The sequence below is a fragment of the Centropristis striata genome, chromosome 21 (assembly GCF_030273125.1).
Source record: "Centropristis striata isolate RG_2023a ecotype Rhode Island chromosome 21, C.striata_1.0, whole genome shotgun sequence".
Taxonomy (NCBI): domain Eukaryota; kingdom Metazoa; phylum Chordata; class Actinopteri; order Perciformes; family Serranidae; genus Centropristis; species Centropristis striata.
The window spans coordinates 22,785,360-22,800,151 of record NC_081537.1 but is presented as its reverse complement, the minus strand read 5'-3'; the positions used below and the strand labels follow the sequence as shown (position 1 = coordinate 22,800,151).

The 14,792-nt window shown below is 42.2% G+C and overlaps 1 long non-coding RNA gene across 1 annotated transcript in view; it reads left to right on the top strand.

The window, feature by feature from the left end:
• LOC131959086 (uncharacterized) overlaps positions 1–4,239 on the top strand; it is an 87,030-nt gene extending 82,791 nt beyond the window's left edge. The window contains exon 3 of the long non-coding RNA XR_009389382.1: positions 3,538–4,239. This is a non-coding gene — a long non-coding RNA (uncharacterized LOC131959086). The remainder of the gene's footprint in view (positions 1–3,537) is intronic.
• Positions 4,240–14,792: the final 10,553 nt, after the last annotated feature.

The window sequence follows — 14,792 nt, the reverse complement described above, 5'->3', positions numbered from 1 at the left end:
CTCTCTCTCTCTCTGATCCTTCATCCAGTGACTGGGAGCAGAGGACACACACATCCTCTCTTTCTTTTCATCCTTATTGTTGTTTTAGCCCACCTGCAAATCTATTTCTCTGTTTTGGCCGCTCGGTTCTGTGTGTCTGTTTTCGGCCTCTCACACATGCAAGACAGAAACAGCAAAGAAAAGGGAGAGGAGGAAATATGCAATGTCTTCCGCACATCCTCCCTAGACGGCCGTTGTGTTGAAGGAGGCATACAAGGAGCGTGTGTTTGCATGTGTGCCATGTCAGAGCGAGCATGCTTGCATGTGTGTGAGCTTGTGTGTCAGTCTGTGTGGGTGAGTGAACAAGCCCGGCGAGTAAGCCAGTCAGAGGTAGTCAGCGCTGGACACTCATGCAGCCCGCCTCTGCTCGTCCCCCCACCCCCACCCCCCACCCCAAGCCTCTCGTCTCCGGTGATTAGCGACTCCTGCAGGAGTTATAAATCTTCAATTTCCATTGCACAATCAGTCAAGATGGGCCAAAGTTGTGGAGCTGCACAACATTAAATTATCGGAGACTTCCTGCAAAGGCTCCTTTGGATGTTGTGTCCTGAGCGAAGTGGATACCAGAACCTGAGGCCATGGGAGTCTGGTCTATGGCTCCCTCTGGTTGGTACTTCTGACCTGCTGTGTCCTGCCTGGTGTGGAGCCAGGAAATCCAGCAGCAGTTTGACTCTGCAAATCATCACACAGAGGACCACTCAATCACACTGTTTGCTGAGTAAAGTGAACATAGACGGCCTTGTTCGCCAAAAAGCACGCAGCAAGTATACACAGCGTGAAAGCTGGAGAGGTAGGCTTCACTGTCTGGTTCAAAGACACCAACAAAACCAAGAGAAAAACAATCATGCATCACGATGTGTCCAAGTAATAAGTCCTCCTGCTTTAATAACATAGGTGAGTGATGGTGCCTTCCAAAATAGGGCCAAAAGATCTTCATAAAGGCTATTTGTATAGATGTTTTTTGTTCTGCCACTTCAAAGTTTGGGCAATTAAAACTACTCGTACACAAGAACCATTCTGAGGTCTTTAGTGCCCCATCCATCCTCCCATAACTTGTGTTCAGACTGAATAAAAAGCACATTTTAAAAGCAACTGGGCACTAACAGACAGATTTCCTGTGGGTGGCATCCATTACTTCGAAAATGTACAGAGACAAGAAAAAAGCAGACTGCAAGGATTAGAAAGACCTTGAGTTCCTTGTGGGTCCGAGCTGTCAGGTAAACACTCCATCCATTGGCTGTTTGGGGTTAGTTTTGCATTAAGAAAACTGGATGCTGCATTCCAGGATGGCACCCAAATAATTCCCATAAAAGTGGCTCACTTAGTACATATGTCAGAAAGGTTTTTTTGGCCTGGAGGCAGAAGTCGGAGCATTTTGAAAGGAATAAATGACGTGCCATCTTGGAATGTGGCAGAGCTTTGTGCGGTTGAGAGCATGCATGTTAGAGACTTCTCTGGCCAGCTCCCTGCACATATGAGGGGAGTGAGGTAATTTACTTATCTTCTAGACTTTTTATTGCAGTGGATCAATTTCTTATAATATAAATGGTCATCTTGGGGCTGTTTCTGATGATTCATTCCTTCATTGATCCACAGCTGTTCCTTTTGTAATGATTATGAGTCAGTGTTTTTCATGTAATGCTGCAATACCAAGAGTGACCATCATGTCATGGCTGTCTCACAGCCCAGAGCTGTTCCTGGGGACTTTGTTTGAGGCAAATAAAAATACCCCATTAGTCAAATTAGCAAAAATGGCACTGATGCACTACTTCATCTTTCGCTACGGAGAGAGCACAGTTTTTATTCACACAACCCCAAGAAGCTGCTTGTCAGGAAAGTGAAAGTTCAGGTTGTTTTCAGGGTTTGAATGAATGGCCAATCTGATGGCAGCCTCTTTGGGAAGTTTGAAAGCCAAAGCATGGCCCCCTGGAACAGTACTTGGCCCAGTTGTGTAGGTACAATATTGGGGCAATCATGTGACACCATCGGGCCTTTTTCCTTTAACTTACATTTGGAAAGAGATATCTGTAAACTAGCAGATATGTTTTTCTTAAGGCAATGTCCCTGTATGAATACTTTATACACCCAAATACTTCAAAACTTGTAAAATTCTCTTATAGTTACTTTCCTCCCTCTGTTCATGTCACTGACCTTGAGATCAAGCAGTTGAGATGTTGGACTTATGGAGACAGCAGGGGGCTTGCTCTATGTGCCCAAACATGGGGACAATGCAGTTAATATGAATGAATGGGACATTGCCTCCAACATTGTATCTCTTTAACCCATCTGTTGTCTTTCTTTATATACCACTTGTCCTTAGGGGAAAAAATGATCCACCTTCACTGAACCCCTTAATTCAAGAAACTTGATTGAATTTTAAAACCCAAATCTATTTTGCAAAAAGACACAACCTGTCACTCATCACAAACTTTGTGAATATCCAAGATTTCCCTCTAACATTGCAGAAAAACTGGGTTTAATCAATGGAATCCACTTGTTTTTATTACAGCACACCTATCATAATTGGTTTACTGTTTTACTAAAGTAGGGGTTTATTTTTATTATTTCTATTACAAAAGGTACTGCATAGGTGTCAACATAATTGTTTAGTAAGTGTGCATGCGTATGTGCTTGCATGCATGCATGCATGGTTTTTATGTTTTTTTGTGGTATAAAAATGATTTTATAGCTGCCTAAGACAAGATTTGTACCCCGTTGGTGTGCAGCTTTCATAGGAATATAAACAAAGGCAATATTTTACTTTTTTGTTGGGGTCTTTCTAGGAAAAGTTGAAAAAAGATAATTTAGGGTTTCCTCTTCTGTAAAACATAGTGGCGGGTCAATTCTGACCCCTAAGACAACACAAGGGTTAAACATGCATTGCCAGAGCCGGATTATTCTTATTCACCAAGACCAGATAATAAAACAGGATAATGGCACTAGTGCTGTTTGAAGAATCTTTCCATCACATACTGTATCACGGCCACCCTCATATTAAAGCACTACACCCCTATTGCACCATTCTGCCAAGTAAAGGTGTCCATCCATCTGAAATGACCCCAAAAATTTGAATTGATAGCATGCAATGTTTATATATAAGGGATTCAGATTTCTCAGAGCAAACTAGCTTCCCAGAACTTGGACTGAAGAGCGAGAGACGGTTATGTTTCAGAATATTTCAGAACTGCTGCTTTATCAAATGACATAGAAGGATCATGAACCTGATCTCCAATTTAGTCTTATTTATGTCTCAGCATTGCGACAAAGCCCTTACCCCGAGTGTACATGTCAGGAAATTATGTCTATAGAAAACATATCAATCAAACACATCAGCGGCTTCTCACTCTCTCTGTTGAACAGTAGACTTTGTCCTCATGGTAAACCAATCCCACATCTAGAACCTCGAACCCTCTGGTGCAACCGGCGAGCCTTTCCATCACACACAGAAGCTCATTCAGCCATTGTGACCAGCTCTTCATTCACCCTCCTACCTCGCAGGTCTCCTGTCCAAACAGCCCTGGCTTCGGGAAATGGTCCTGGAGGCACTGGCATCAGGCAGCAGAGGAATCATCCATCAACACAGGAGCTCCCAGAGAGCACCAGGATCAGACTTCTGTCTTAAAGCTGCCAGACACTCAAATCTGTAGGACAACAAAGACACCCATGTCTCTTTGCTTGGATCTAACGCAAGTCTGGGTTCTGGGGTCTGGTTGCACAGAGGCATCTGAAGAATACAACTATTGTGAGGCCAAAATGCAGATCCAAGACCCAAGGTTTTTTAAGTGCCTCTAGATCATTCAAAATCTAGTTCCCAAGCACGTTGATCCAGTTGTACTGATAAGACACTCACAGTACTTTGAGTAATTAAAGTATTGGGACTATTTAATGTCTTTCAGCTCATTGTTGTTGTTTTTTTCCTGGCCTGTAACTTTCTAGTGAATATTTTTTTTTTGTTGAGTGTACAGAACCATGACTCTCTCTGTTGGGGCACTTTCACAACCCAAACTTTAGTCCGTTTTAATCGATTTCACCATCGAACGCTCCAATTGTACTCTGTTGGGGACCAGAACAACCGGTTGTTCTGGGTCTTGGCCCTTTTCCAAACGGTCTCTAGTGTGGTTCGATTGCACTGTGAACGTAATTCGACCAGAATCCGACCCATTTAAAGGAAATGCTACTTTGTCATTGCAGAATTATCAACATATTGCTCAAAATAACTTAATATTTCCCTTGGTGGTAGAAGCAGATGGTGGTAGGAGAATCAAGGCTCTCCTTCTCTGATTCTACAGCTGTCTGATCGCAGCACATCGTCTGTGGAAATAATGGGTCGACACATTACGGACGACCCGGAGCATCAACAGGAGCTCGTTCTGACCGTTTCTCTCCACATTAGTTTGGTGAACACCAGAGCAGATTACTGCCGGTAGAATCAAACGTACTCGGTTTGCGGTCGGTTCCATGTTGCTTTGTTTATTTCCATGTTTACATTTTTCACCGCCAACTTTTCAACCAATAAGAAATAATAGATAGATTTCCAGCCCTCCACCTTCATACATGCCGCTTACATTTCTGCTCTGTGAAAGCAACTAGACTAAATTCAAAACCAACCAAATATATCAATTTCACTCTGATCCGGACGAACCAAACAGAACTATGTTGTGAAAGCGACCTTAGACAGATAAACCGTTTGCTAACACCTTCATCATGTCAAAGTTATTCGGTCTAAGTATACAGTTGCTGTTTCTGCTTGGTCCATAGCCCCCTAATGGCAAAAAAAAAGTTTTAAAAAAGTCAAATAATGCAGCATTAATGGACATTTGGAAACTTCATCCCAATGTGTACTGGACTAGTATTACCTGGGGGCCTTTAGTAATTTGTAATAATTGGGGTTTTCTGTTATCTTAATATCACGTCCGAATCTGCCATAATGTGTTCCGAAAATCCATCATTTCTCAAGCAAAACTTCCACTGTAAATGATCTACCATATTTCAGCAAATGGGAGTCGTGTGACGTTACCATCAGTTTTTAATTTTTCAGTGTTTTCATAAATTAAAACTTTGGCAGCATTTGGAGTGCAAATTCAGGAGGCCCATTTTCGAAAGGTGCAAGGTCAAATCCATTAGAAGAGAGAAATTTGAATTTCAGTTATGTTCTATACTCAGCATACGTGCATGAGCAATAAGAGGCTGTAGGGTTTTTATCTATAATTTGAATGATGAAATGTGATTTTTCACATTCTTTGTGGACTATGTCAGAAGCAGGACTTGGTGTCCAAAGAGTCTTTTGTGTTAGCATGTAAGAATAGAAGTTTAACACCCACTGGCTGATCAATAAATTGCAGGGTTATTGAGCATCAGCACTACCTTTACTGCACCCAGTAAATTCCAGGGATTTGGGTTTCCATACAAAGTTTTAGGCGCAAGATGGCAGAGGTTTTTTAAGTACAGGTGTTGTCATAAAAAAAGATGACCAAGATCCAACAATGAGGAGCCTGTATGAGGTATGGCCATCAGAAAAGGCGGCATGGAAGCAGCAACACCAGAAGGTCACAGTTTGTGTTTGAACAAGGTGTTATTCTGAAGTGTTTGAGGTTGAAATTTAAAAGGCTGCACTTCTGAGTTCCCATGTATAGTAAACACAGTTTAGTCATGGGAACAATTTTGGAAAAAACAGCTTCACACATGACTGCTTTATAATGTACTAAACTATATTCACATTGTGAGCTGTTTCATAACAAACGACATCGCTGTGAAAATGTTCAAATGTAAATAAAAGTTAAGGCTGAACTTTGGTTTTAAGTCGCAGAAAACATCTGTTAAGTTGGCGACCACATGTTAATGCTAAATTCATTTTGAAATAGTGTAAAATTTCCCAGCCATCTGGTACCGAGGCGGAAAAAAATCTACACAAATATTTTGCAAATAGTATTTCATTCAGGTCTGCAGACGATTTCAGTGAATGCAGATGCAACCACACAATGAGCCCAGCTCCACTTGAAAATATACAGACTCCCAAGCTCTGTCCTCTCTGTGTTTTAATGATCTGTGGGGCGACTCTGAGCCAAGAGTGTGACTGCGTTCACCTGTGCCAGCACACACAGCCTGGCCCGTGTCCAAACCAGCTTTGAGCAGAACCAGAAATGGGCTCAGACCATCGTGAACCAGGATTCTTTAAATCTCCTCATCCATCCAGTCCACCACCATCCATCCATCTATCCCATCCCTCCACCCACCCCCACCAACTCCCACTGGCCCTGAAGTCTGGGCTGTACGAGCCTGTGGCGTGACAATGTGTGCATGTGTTTGTCTACTAAGTCTGTGTGTGTGTGTGTGTGTGTGTGTGTGTGTACCTGCATAGATATGTGTGTGGGTGTGTGTGTCTGCAGGTACGTGTGTGTGTGTGTGTGTGTGTGTGTAGTGTACGGTGTCAAGGAGCCTGGTGTTTGTTATTCTCTCTACAGTCACACTGTCTTTCATCAGGCCCCGTCCTGCAGCCCACAGACTCTCAGTATACAGTTTCATAGTCTAGGGCCCCCGTCTGCTGTAGCACGTGGGTGGATGATTTCTAACACATGGGAACCTTGGGAGCCCACGCAACGCTGGAACAATAGAGGACCTGTCAGTATCAGGGCACTGGAAGAGGACGAGACGGCAGGCGGTGATGATGTCAGAATCATTCACACCCACCCACGCTTCATCCGCCCCTTCTTGGCTCGTGGTTGCAGCGCATGCACACATACAGAAGCATCCAGAAGAGCAAAAATAAGACTTATTGCATGATAGCACGTACAAATCTCCCTTAATCCCATCCTTGGCTCCCGCTGTAAATGTGCATGAGAATGCAACTATAATATACCCATGAACCTCATCCCAAGTACCAGGAGTTTTTAACTGATTTTGAGACCGTTTTATTAATTTATTACTGATGCCTCCACACCGCCATTACCTGCATAAGCATCAGACCATCGGCAAGAGTATTTGCTATTCTAGTTAGTCTTAATGCCTTAAAGATGTCGTATGCGATTCTGGAGAAAGATATGTGATTGCTGAGTCTCATTGGGTTGGTGTTCCATCTCTGCTACCAAGCCAAAGCATCAGTATTTGATGACTTTGGAATTAGATTTCACAATGCAATCTCCAGAACTTCTGACTAAATCAGATAAAATGCTGATTTAAAACAAACTCATCCAGCTCAGACTCCAACATGGCCTACAGCAGCAACCAGCCCGCAATGGACAAACCCAGATCTGGCTTTGTTGCTTCGCCTCGCTATTCTACTGCTGACTCAGATGGGACCCTCCAAAGACAAGGTGGAGGTTTCAAAGGGTCTTCCACATGGTCCAGGACAAGCCTATACATCAATTTCAACAGGAAATACAACACTCTGTGCTTTCAGACGGAAAGAAGCTGCAGCAGGATCCATCTGCTGCTGCTGGATCTGGAGCTCATTGACCTCTTCCTGGGAACCGACACAGACACCAGGCAGAACCAGGACTGAGCTGGGTAAACTGCCTATCCCTGCTACAGTGCAGTGAGAGGTTTTCAAAGGAATTCTGGTTCTCATGGCAACAGTACCGTTTTTGTCCACAGGGGTCACCAAAACCAACACAAAATGAGAATACCTTGTAGTTGGTTTGCATGAAAATCAAATGAAAAATGTATTATTGGGATGGGATCACAATGTTGGCCGTTTGCCCTGTGATTTGAATCTGCTCCAAAGTTAAATCTTACTGACAAACAACCAAAATCATCCTTGGCGGAGGTAATAAGACCCAGACTGTATGATGCCAGAATTTCCTTTTAAATCCAGCCTTCCAACTCTGCCAGCAAAATTTTATTTATGTCTGTATACAGACCTAACTCATATGTGTGGGGGTATGTGTGTGCACCCTGTATGTCCAAAATCCCACTCAAAGCTCAGAGGATTAGCCCTCTCAGAGCAGCCGTTCTCCAGCTGCAGACCTCTTGCACGCCCAGTGGATAGCAATCTGACTTCCTGTGACACCTCCGCCTCCCTGAAAGTGAGAACCAGAACCCCAGCTTTATGTGGGTTGGTGGATAGTCTGCATGTTAGCAAGTTGGCAGAATGTCCACAGGATTATATTGGTTTTATGTTGAACATTATTTGTCAAGTCTTGCTGGGCTGCACTTGTGTTTGTTCAGAGTGCAGGCACACATGTGTGCGGTGTATCTGCAGAACACGAGAAGGTTTTTGTTGGACACAGGCAAGACGATAGCCAGTTACTGTACACTCCTCTTGTTACTTTCTGCTTCTTTCATCACCTCTTGAACCAAAGAACAGGCTTAATTTCTCTTTATTGTCTGGAAGCAGAAGCAACAGCAGAATCCATAGTGCTCTTCGGCCAGCATTGGAAAAATAACAGGCAACACAATATGGTAGAAAGGCAAGAAGGGAATGCGGGCAGCTTGGGTAATGAGTGGAGTTGCTGACTGTTTGGAGGTTTAGAGTCAGCGAGAGGGAAAACAGGGCAGTTCCCAACGGCCTGCTGGAGTCCGGCGAGGCCACAGCACACGCCAAGCACCGAGAGTGAGGAAAGCAATCCATCAGAGGAGGTCCACAGGAGGAAAAGAGGGTGGGGGGGCGCAACACCAGGCCAAACCATAACAGTGTGTGTGTGTGTGTGTGTGTGTGTGTGTGTGTGTGTGTGTGTGTGTGTGTGTGTGTGTGTGGCCATTGTTAGCTAGTCAGGGTCATTGTGTGTCGTTGGTTGCCTCCACACCCTCTGATTTCAGTGGGAGTCAATGTCTTCAGACACTCCCATGAGGGGAGTAGGGGCGACCTGTGGGAATTTTTCAACTTTCCATTCTGCACAAACAAACAGGCCAAAATTAGGAATGCAAAATTTAAAGTGAAAGAAAAAACATGTAGTTAAAGCAGTAGGCCCCATATTGTTTTCAAACTGTTCTGGTTGTTAATACCATAATTTTAATAGCGTTTCCTATAATTGTCTTTTAGAAGTTCCTGTGCTGCCTTGAACTCCACTGACTGTCTTGAAAAGTGCACTGGGTTCTGGTTTCCCAGTAAGTTAAATTATTAATGAGCTTTCTTCATCTGCCCATGCTCTCTGTTGATTAATAACCCACATGAATGTACAATGGAGTTCCCCAGGGCAGCATGCTGGCCCCCCTCTGGTTTCTCCCTTATACGTTTTAACTCTTATATATTGACCAATACATTGATTACTATTTTCTAATCTAGTAGCTTTATATCTAATCCTACCCTAACAATCTTAAATAGCTTTGTCTGCTTCAGACATTGATACAAAAGAGACAATGGCCCTCATTTATCAAACGAGCGTAGAAACCAGCTCAGATCTGAGCATGTATTTCATCTTACGTCAGGGTTCACGTGTGATTTATCAAACAATCGTATCTCTCCAATCACAGTGTGAGAATGATCGGCTGTTGATAAATGTGGTGGGTCGAAACAATCGTAATTATATATATACCTGATTCAGAAGGCTCGCCTCAAGAGTTTACAACACCGAAGGGCACAATACGGCCAAAAAGAGGATTTTTCCCCCATAAAGTCAGCTTTTTTAGCAAAGTGCACCGTTACAAATAACAACAGGAGCAATATAGACATATTACAGAAATACACAGCGACGGAGGTTTATGAAGTCAAAGTACTTATAGTTATAAACTCAAACAAGTTTGGTGAATATTTTACATTTGGAGCACAGACTTAAAAGTTACAGCTTTTTGGTTGAAGGAGGTAAACAATGTTTTAAAGTAAGTTTTAATTCCATGCCTTCGCAGAGTCAGAAAGTGAAATGCTGACGTCCAACAGCTGCAACACAACAAACTGGTTTTGTTTGGCAGCATAAAAAGTGAAAAGGAAGGAAATCAGTGGTGCTGTCAGCAGAGTAGCGGATCATTAAACTCCCGGCGAGGTTTGAGTAATTAATTTATACATTGTGATATATAAAGCCTAATAATCTATAAAATATCCAAATATTGTTATTATTATGATGGAGATATATTATTCACCTCTTTACATTTACTAATAATGATGTCCTAGTCAGAGGAGCGTGTGGCAGAGCTGATTGGAAATGTTTCTATTCTAAGATCAGTTGTCCGACTAAGACGTGTGGACTTCACGTTGACTCAAATTTGCGTACATGATAAATGAGGGCCAATGTGTTATTGAAAATGCTTGATTGTTTTTGTTGAAATTGTGGAAGAAACGAAATTGAAAGTTTTCTTGATAATTATTTTCTCTTAATGACAGTAAATACGCTATGATGCAGTATTTACTTGTATATTCTCCCACATTTGCGTAATTTAAAAAAATGCTTAAATTCGATGATTTGGTCAAGTCTATTTATATAGCACATTTCATATGACAGGCAGAAACTCAATGTGCTTCAACAAATAAAAAACAAAACAAACAAAAGAAAATAGGCAAATATCATATATGACAGAAGAAACAAAAAATACAAACATAAAAGCATATGTATAAGTTTAGATAACATGAAATAGATTATTACTGATATAAAACATAAAAATTAACAAACTTATATGATGCAAATGTATTACAATTAAAGGGTAATACAATTTAAATAATCATGGATTGAAAGGTGTGGGAACCCTGACAGAAGTTTACTTTGAGTGCTTTGTATGGAAAACACCGATGGGGATGGTGGTGTTTGTTATGATTATTATGATTATTAGAGCTGGATCAGTAAGGTAAAGCCACAGAAGGTGAATTTACTAGTCAGGACAATCTCTGACACATCATGTGATAATAAACTGGCAGGTTGTTATGCAGACTGCAGGCTATCCGGCCTAACCTAAACAGCGGTGGGATTAGCTCTGTGTTTGTTTGACTGTTTACTCTGGGCCAGGTTGGCCCCCCTCACACTGACAGCAACACGAGCCATTACTGCAGACCATCTGTGGACACGGGTCAGTGTTGACCTACCGCTCTCCAAACACCATTCAGCTCCATCCAGAGGGAATCAGTCGGAGCAGCAGCAGAACAAATACGGCCAATAAGAAAACACAGAGCCTGCCTGCACTGTTTAGACCTGAGAAGCCTTTTATCAAGACACATTTGGACGTTTCATGGCATATTTTCATGATTTATACAAGTTATATAATGATAATCTCTCAGAAAAACAACGTATTACTCTAAAAACATGATATCATCAAGAAATAGCAACCAAAATCATGATTATTTTATGAGGAAAAACCTTAAAAGCTAACCCTTCCCTTCTGTAAGTTATAAATCTTTACTATCCGTTAGAATTATTTTGTTGAGAATTTAAATTATTCATACCAGAGATTCCTTTTTTTCAGTCTACTACTTTTTCTGCAGAGAAGATAACTTTCCGAGATTGTTTACTGATATACAGATACGTAATAACAGGTTTATTAAATAAACTTTATGTTGCCTTTTAGTTGAAGGTTTACCATTTATATTGCATGCTTCCTTTTTTTGTTCTGTGGTGTCAGGACACTACTACTTCAAGAGGTCGGAGTAGATGAATTTGGACCAAGTTTACAAGTAGAAACTCCAACTTATAGTGGCTTTCCATTTGACTTTTTCTCATAGGAAGTCAGTTCAATTTAGAGTTAACGTTTAGAATATGCACGTGGACATAAAACCAGAGGTGTTACATTGCTTTGTGGCATAAATTGATCCAGGTTAAACTTTTTTCTGCATATTTTTGTCAAATCACACAGAGTTTTTGTCTGTCTGACTGCAGCCTAAAATCCACTGAGACTCTCTGGCTCCTTGTCCATTTTTTTTTTTTAAGAAACCACGCACTACACCATCATAGCTTTGATGGAAATCTGTAGGGGACGTGAGCACTGTAAAATATGAAATGTATCTGAGGAAGTCTTCAGGAAAAGCATGTCGATTTTGAAGCTACAGCTTGGAATTAATCTCTTTAGGCCTCAACACTTCCTACTGTCAGACTGCGCGATTTTTATGGCCATTTAACACCACATCAAAAAGAGTGCTAGATAAACCAAATACACGATACGACCCCGAGAACCAGCTGGTGCGAAACCAACCGCCTGTATTCCTATTCCCTAATCCCATCCCACAGAGCACAGGAACTCTCTCAGAGACTGCCTCGAAACTCTCCAAAACACCAACGGCCAGAAATACCCCCTCGCTGCTATACATCATCATCACCAGCTTTCATAACACCACAACCAGTCTTCATCACTCTGTCCTCTTCCATCAGCTAGTTTCCATTGCCCGACTCGCAGCAGGTCTGCGCACACAAACATTGGTAGACAGGAAAGCTACCCTTACACCGATTACATTTAAGCTTGCCTCTGTCTGAAGGGGAAGTCTCAGCATCCACAAGTGCCGGCTGCCTTGGCTGTAAACCAATTCCTGCCAGGCTATCACCTTTCAGCCCCCCAGTCCCTGAGTTATTACAGCGCGGCTGTTTACAGCAGCGCTAGCCCAGCGTGGTCTGGTCTGGTCCGGCCCAGCACTGAGCCCCCCCCCCCTTTCGTCTCCTTACAAACAGTGTGCTGAGGGCTTCCGCCACAGGTGTCTGAAACTTTCTTCTCCTCCTCCTGTCAATCCCTGTCGTCTTTGACGAGAGCTTTAATTCCCTGTCCTCTCGCGGCTTCGCTCCCTCCCACGCTCCTTCTCTCTCCCTGTCCGGCTCACATCGGCAGTCCAGATTGTTCTCATTTAGTCTGGCGAGTTCAGGGCTCTCTATCTCGCTGCAGACCCCAGAGCTTGCATGTCACACACACACACCTTTCTTCATCAATCCCTCTGTTGGTTTTACAAGTCTGAGCAGCTGGTTTGGCCACTAAATCTGCAGGGATTTGGGATAGTTAAAAAAGATAAAGCTCCAGGAGGAAGGTGACAGAGGGAAAGTTCAAGGCTCAGCACTAAAGACACATTACAAAGGTTGGGTTTGGTGTTGGGTGCATGTGTGTGGTGTTGGGTGGAGGGTGGAGGGTTTGAAGAAAAGTGAGACTTGTTCCCACCTCCTCTGCCCTAAGAGACTCTCTCCTCCTTTTTTACACTAATGCCATGTTTCCACTAGGGATGGGGCCCAAAACCCGGAATTAACAGGCCCTGGGGCTAAATTATTAAGGACCAGAGTATTGATTAGCTCCACACATGCAGCCACTACTTTATCATCACTGTGAAAGTAGCTACAAAAGATTAAATGTTGCCATCCAGAGTTGTAAAATCCTGTCTCAGCATACTTTCAGTCAGCAGTATTCATAGTGCAGGATGTGACACACAGAAACCAGTCTGCTGCTTTTTAGTCAGTTTGTGGTTGTTTTTCTGCTTTTGGTTAGACGCAGTCTGTCATCTCTTTTGTGGGGCAGTTTGTGATTTTCACAGCCAATATGATACAGTAACTGGCTGGTTAGATGCAGCAACAATCAGTGTCTCCTCCGTCTCTGCTCACTAAGAAAACTACAACCAGTGACAGCTGTGTGGGGTCAACAACACACACTCCTTTGTGACGGGTTGGAGGCTGCGACTCAGGGTTCATCAAAGTTAAACTCAAAACAAATCTGCTTTGCCTCTGGAAGCAAATGTTTTATTCAACCCTCACACAGAACAGAGTGGAGTGGAAGTGAACTGGAGGTTAATAAACTTTACAGGTATGACTTTGCCCAAATTGTCTCAGAGAGTCTGATAAGCCTTAAGAATCATGGATTTATTCCTCAAACTGGCCTTCTTGGATCACATTTCAGTGTTTCATCCATGCAGTTTTTTAATGCAGCGCTGTTTACACTTGATAATTCTCTGTTCTGTTCGCTCCTGCCCTCTGTTAGCACCTGTACTGGGTTTTCATGCCAAATTCATGTTTAAGTTGTATGATAAATTATTTGATCATGACTTATAGATGCTAGTTGTTTTTCTGCAAAACCTTTTAATTAAGTAATTACCTCTCTATTGAGTAGTTTTTGACATAATGTTTCTATTTTGAACTTTTGAACTTTAACTACAATCTTTTCCTGACTTAAATAAGTGTGTCACTCAACCGTGTCACCAGAATAAATGTTGTGTTGTACATTTCTACAAGTAACGGATATGTTATGAATCTTTACATGGTAAATATATGAACAGTATTAACTTTCTGCACTAGTGCAACCCTTTCTTATTGCATGGAGATCACAAAAAGTTGTGAAGGCATGAAGATCACTGTTTTTAAACACTTTAAAAACACATAAGAACACTTATTGTGCACCAAAACCACTTGGTTGGGTTCGGCTTAAAAAAACACACATCCAACAACGGGATGCAAACATCAGTTAGTTTAAAGTCGTGGGTTGGTTGGGGCCGTCCATCTACCATCTGCGTCCTTTCTCTCCCTAAGCTGCTCTTAACATCATTTTGCTTCGTCGCTGGACAAAAAAAACGTTTGAAGAAACATAGAATGGCAAAAAGTTTTGCTGGCGACTGGACTGGTTTTACCTGCTAACCATAAAGATACTGTTATGTGCAGATAATATAGAATTAATATTTATATATTTTTTAACTCTTCTAACTTAAAAAGTGATTTTGCATGTAAAGATCCCTGTTTTTAACTCTTTAAAACACTTAAGAACACTCAGGTTGTGCACAAAAACCACTTGGTTGGGTAAATAATAACAGGGTTAGGCTTAAAAAACACTCACTCTGGACAAAACTTCCAACAATGGGATGCAAACATCAGTCTCCTAGTTTAAAGTCGTGGCTTGGTGCCATCCATCTACCCTCTGCTTGCTTTCTCTCCCTTCGACAGACT